The sequence below is a fragment of the Molossus molossus genome, unplaced genomic scaffold (assembly GCF_014108415.1).
Source record: "Molossus molossus isolate mMolMol1 unplaced genomic scaffold, mMolMol1.p scaffold_m16_p_23, whole genome shotgun sequence".
Classification (NCBI taxonomy): domain Eukaryota; kingdom Metazoa; phylum Chordata; class Mammalia; order Chiroptera; family Molossidae; genus Molossus; species Molossus molossus.
Genome location: NW_023425359.1, coordinates 2,086,333 through 2,091,930, shown reverse-complemented (window position 1 = coordinate 2,091,930; position 5,598 = coordinate 2,086,333). Strand labels below are relative to the sequence as shown.

At 38.1% G+C, this 5,598-nt stretch overlaps 1 long non-coding RNA gene across 1 annotated transcript; it reads left to right on the top strand.

Annotated features, from left to right (window-relative positions):
* The first annotated feature begins 215 nt into the window (after positions 1–215).
* Positions 216–3,200, top strand: LOC118640511. Its single transcript, XR_004961403.1, has 3 exons — positions 216–341; positions 2,401–2,615; positions 3,151–3,200. It is a non-coding gene; the product is annotated as an uncharacterized LOC118640511 (long non-coding RNA).
* The last annotated feature ends 2,398 nt before the right edge of the window (positions 3,201–5,598 follow it).

The following is a 5,598-nucleotide window of genomic DNA, read 5'->3' as shown; positions in this document are numbered from 1 at the left end:
GACATTGACTGATTCTTAAAAAAATTGTAGAACAAATTGCCAAATAGATTCTTTGTGATTTGTGATTAGAAAAGAAAGTACTGATTACTAAGACCCAGAATTATGTTTTTAAGAACAAGTCATATTAAGTTTAGCCTCATGCTCACTTTGCCAAAGATATAATAATATTAAATAATCTTTGTATGGTGCCTCACATCTTACAGAGTGTGCTCCCATTTATTATTTTCTTTAACTCTTACAGCATCCTTATGCAGTAGGAGCTCTGGGACAGATGTGGGAGATTTTAGGAAAGACTTACTTAGGTATGGGGTAAAGAAGAGGATTCGCCATTGTCTGAGTGGGTGAGTGGTGATGCTGTTAATTGATCCTAATTTAGAAAATACAGGTAGGGGAGTAGATTTGGAGATGTGAAATTCATCAGTTCACGTCAGTTTGGTGGAAATAGCTGTTTTAATATTGGAGGGAAGGTATGCTGGAGAACTTGGGTAGGGAGTAGTGTGAAATTAAGGAGTTGAGGGTGGTTGCGAAGTTGCTAACTGACGGGCTGAACCTTAGGTATCCTGCTTGGTTAAGGAATAAAGTTGAGCCAAGATGGGCTGATAAATGTGGAGAATGAAGAAGGTGAAGAGTCTCAATGAGTAAGCTGTAGGATCGGTGGAAGTAAAGGAGTACTAGATCTGGGACAGTAGGAACTTGTGATGTGACAGTCCTAAATCTAAGATCCTGGAGATGGAACTACTGCAGGTGATGTAGGGGCCAAAGAATGACCAATGATGGTGGTGGGTAACCAATATTAATAGTGCTAATTACAACAGTAATATTAATAAAAGCTACTGTTCATTGAATACTGCATACTAGTCACTATACTAAATGCTTTGCATTGGTTATCATACTTATTTTTCAAAACTATCCTGGAGGCACATATTAGGATCTCCATCTTAACAAATGAGGAAACTGGGTCTCATTGAGGTTAAGCAAGTTTCCCCAAGGCACAACTAGGAAGTACCTGAGTCTAGCCCCAAACCCGTATGCCCCAAAAGGCTAGCCTTTTGCAAAGTAAGGGTTATTGAAGAAGAGGAAGTCCAAGAGCTCTGAATGCCAGTGTGTTGGGATTAATTGTTCTTATGGGTAAGAAAGAAGCCCCCAGAATAACAGATCCTGTGTGGAGAGAAAGATGGGAGTTGTATGACAAAGTCTCAGTAAATGGAGATGAATGACTCAAAGATCAGTTAGGTGACAACTATAAATGTAGCTATAACATAGTCTTAAAAGTGGATAAAATAGGAAAATAATGATGTATAAGTCAGTCTGGGAAACCAGGATAATAGACTTGTTTTCCTGGCCTGGGATGTGGGTTTAGTGATTTCTTAATAGGAAGAGATGAAAGGATCTTCCTGTGTGAAGGTAGAGGATATAGGGAAGTTTCTTAGCAACAGAACTAGGATTCTTAAAAGTAGGGAGTGAGAAATCCAGGGAGGGAGGGGGGTTCATCTAATTATGCAGGAAAAATCAGAAAGGACTGGTAGAGTGATTATACAATTTACTGACCAAACAGGTGTTATTTTGAAAATGAAAATAATGTTATTAATAGTTACTCTGGGACATTAGTCATAAACCAGGACGGTCCTGGGCAAATTGAGATATTTAGTCATCTCAGTGATAGGTAACCGTAGGAGCTATCACCTTGGAAAGGTGATGTTGAGAATGAATGAATTGAGCCCTAAATTAGAGGGGCATGAATGGAGTTCACCAGCCTCAGATTATTTTCTCTAGTGCCATGTTACTGCCCTGAAATGTCCTGGGTATATCTTGTTCTGTATGGGTCTGGAGATTTGAAGGACATTCTGGGTTAATCTCTGGATGAAGAGCTAGAAGGCATTGACCTATATAGGTGGAACTTGAAACCTTAGAAGTGGATGAGATGTTCAAAGGAAAACACAAAGAAAGGGAAGTGAGGAGAAAGGGAGAATCCAGGGGCTCACCAGTTTGAAAGAGATGGTGAAGAAGAATCCAGCCAAGGAGATTGAGGAGGAATGGCCAGGGTGGAGGGAGGAAAACCAAGAGATTTGGCATCTTCCAAGTCCAGAGTGATTTAATAAATGATTAATACTCTCATATGCTTCATGCTCTTCAGAGAGGTCAAATAAGATAAGGACCAGAACGTGTCCACGTGTCTGTTGGATGGGATTTGGCAGTTAGAAGGTTATTGTTGATCTTGGCGGAGTAGTTTCAGTGGATTAGTGTGGGCAGAAGGCAGACTGCACAGAGCTGTGAGGTGAGAAGACTACTTCCAGTGTAGAGTACCTGAGTCATCTTGAAAGAGGAGGTGTCAACAGGATATACATACACATATATATTATATATTATATATATATAATCTTTTTTTTTTTTTTAATTTAGGCAGTGGAGAAGTCAGTGTTGATGAGGGTTTAAAAAATGAGAGGAGCCCTGGCCGCTTTGGCTCAGTGGTTGGAGCGTTGGCCTGCGGACCAGAGAGTCCCGCTAGGAACATGTACCAAAAACCAAAAAAACAAAATGAGAGGAGCTGGAAGTCCAACCAGTGTGTCCTGGTAATGTCTATTCAGAAAGTGAGAAGAATATGCTTCTTAAATCAAGTAAGATAACTTCATAATTACAATTTGTCAGAAGCTCGAATGGATAGGAAGTGTTTATTGAAGAGATAGAATTCCTAATTTGGGTGAAATACTTGTAAGTGACATCTAGGTTGTGGACTAACTCTAGGTTCTAATTTTTCTCTTTTAAGTCTGTATTGTGGAATGGTTTAACCATGTATGTTCCACCCCCAACATTGTTGTTGGAATGGGCTTGCTCTTTTCTAGGGATTTGTTCTTGTACATCTTTCTTTTTCAAAGTAAATTGTGTCTTTGTACGTTGGAAATATTTTCTGGTTAAGTTTATTTAACTTTCCTGTTGTGGTAGTATTTGACTCTTGGCTGAATTCACTGTTTAATAATTTATATTTATTTATCATAAGTGAAATTAAGTCTATATGCTTATTTTAGTGTTATGAACTTTCAAAGAACAATAATGGTACAGGAATTTGTTCTCTTTCCTTTTTAAAATTGCTCAGATCAAAATGTGATTTGCTACAATGAAATTCTGATTAGTTCTGTAATTCACTTGTCTTAGTTTCTTAGATGGAGAATAATAGTCATAATTGCATACTTATTATTTCACCAGCATAATTATTATACTGAGTTTGGATGAGTGTGAAATTAAACAATGGTAAGAATGTTTTTCTCTTTTATTATAATGTGGCTTATTTGAAAGGACAACAAAACATGTTTATCAGTTCATAAAATGCATTCATTTTTATTGCTTCTGGATATTCATCCATTGAAGTGCACAATTCATTGTAACCTGGCCAATGGTGAAAGGGGATTTTACTGGTGTGACGTGTAGGACAGCTGCTTGTGTCCTTCAGGTCGCTCGTATACTGCTTTTCCATATTTGTTTGTCTAAATTTTATTGGACTTTTAATGTGTTATGACTTGAAGTTTATCAAAGTTAGAAAATCCTTTATCATTTTCTGGATTTCCCCCTAATGATGCTTCCAAAGACAGTAATGCTGATATCTGTTCTTGAAGTTTTTTCTCCATTAACCTTATTTAAATATTTTGGAGAATATAACTAAAGTCACACATTCCACGCTACTAAAATATATTTATTTTCTGTCATTAAACAAATTTTAGTAAGGTAGTTCAATAAAACCTGATTATGCACAATTTAAGAAAATATTTAGAATGTCTCATTTTAATCTGAAGTTAATCTTGACGCTTACTTGTACTATATTACTATTTTCTGGATGTTGTACTATCATGACAGTTCACAGCCTAAAAGATATTGAGAGTTCATCTAGTTTTTTGTTTTTTTTGTTTTTTTATCCTCACTCGAAATTTTTCCATTTTTTGTTCAGATAGAGTGGGAGGGAGAGAGAGAGAAACATCTATGTGAAAGGGACACATGGAGTGGCTGCCTCCCACCTGACCCATCCAGGGCCGGGGACAGACTGCAATTGAGGTACGTGCCCTTAGCGGGAACCGAAACCAGGTCTCTCTGGACCAGAGGCCGACTCTCTAACCATTGAGCCAAACCGGCCAGGCCTTTTTTGTTTTTTTTATATATGTGTAAAAAGAATGGAGATCAGAAAGGTTAAGCAAGCACTTTGCCTAAGATGCTAGAGGTTGAGGCAAAACAGAAAACCAAGTCTCTGACTTTTATTCTTTTTTTTTTATCCTCACCCGAGGATATTTTTGCACTTATCTTTAGATAGAGCCGAAGGGAGAGAGAGAGAGACATCGATATGAGAGAGACACATCGACTGGTTGCCACCCATACAACCCCAACCAGGGCCATGGACAAACCGCAACCGAGGTATGTGCCCTTAGTGGGAATTGAACCCAGGACTCCCCTGTCCGTGAGCTGACGCTCTAACCGCTGAGCCAAACCGGCCAGGGCTAGTATTCTTTCTATTATAACAGCAATCACTTAAACATGTGAATGCATTTTAGAGAGCAATCTCAGCCAAAAGATGCCTTTTACCCAGAGAAAATGATAGTGTTTGGTTTCTATATGCAATTTGTTTATTACTTTAACCTTTTTCTTTACACATGTCTACATTAGGCCATAGTGATAGAAACTAAGTTGTAATGATACCCAATGTGATAGAAAAAATACTAAGTGTAGGTTGAATTTGAAATGCATGTGCTCAGAAAGTGTTTAATAAATATTTCTTTCTTTTTTTTGGTAAGTGCCCTTAGCGGGAACCGAACCCAGGACTCTCTGGTCCGCAGGCCGACGCTCCAACCGCTGAGCCAAACCGGCCAGGGCAAATATTTCTTTCTTATTTCTGTTCCCTGTTACTCCCAGTTCCTATGCCCTTCAGTTCTACTATCTGTCCATTTTCATGGATGTCCAGAGAGCAATAAATTAAGCAGTTGGATCTCAATATGATCTCACTATTATCTTTTTTGATGTGAAATGTTTTATAACAGTAAACACATTTGTCTATAATTGATTGCCTCAACTAAATTTTTTTCTTCAAAAGGGAAGCTAATTTTCATTGTGTCTGTAAGAATTAGAAAGGAATAAGAGGAACCCAGTGCTGTCTATACTTGTAAGGTGTCTTTAATGCTTCTAAAAATGTGTTCAAACCCTTAGGAGGGATGATTGGGCGGTATGGTGGGTTATGAGATGTATTGAGAGATTAGAAAGGTTAGATGGTGCGGGGATTGCATAGCATGATAACAAGGAGTTGGGATCTTATTTCCTAGGAAATGGGGTGTCATTTATGATTTTAAGGAATGTGAGTGACATTTTAGCTGCTGTAGATTTTGAATTGGATGAAAAATAGGCCAAGCAGAGTGACCAAGGAAGAGTTTGTTAGTATTGTGAGTGAAAGAGGAGATAGAGGCCTGGGAGATGCATGCTTAGGCGTGAGGTTAGAGGGGAAGGACCACATTCTAGGTGGTGATCATAATGACTGATAATGATTGTTCTTCTCAGTGTGCTGTGCATTGTATATGAGTTAGCTCATTTAATTTTATTATTTACAACAATTTTAAGTGTTCTTTATAA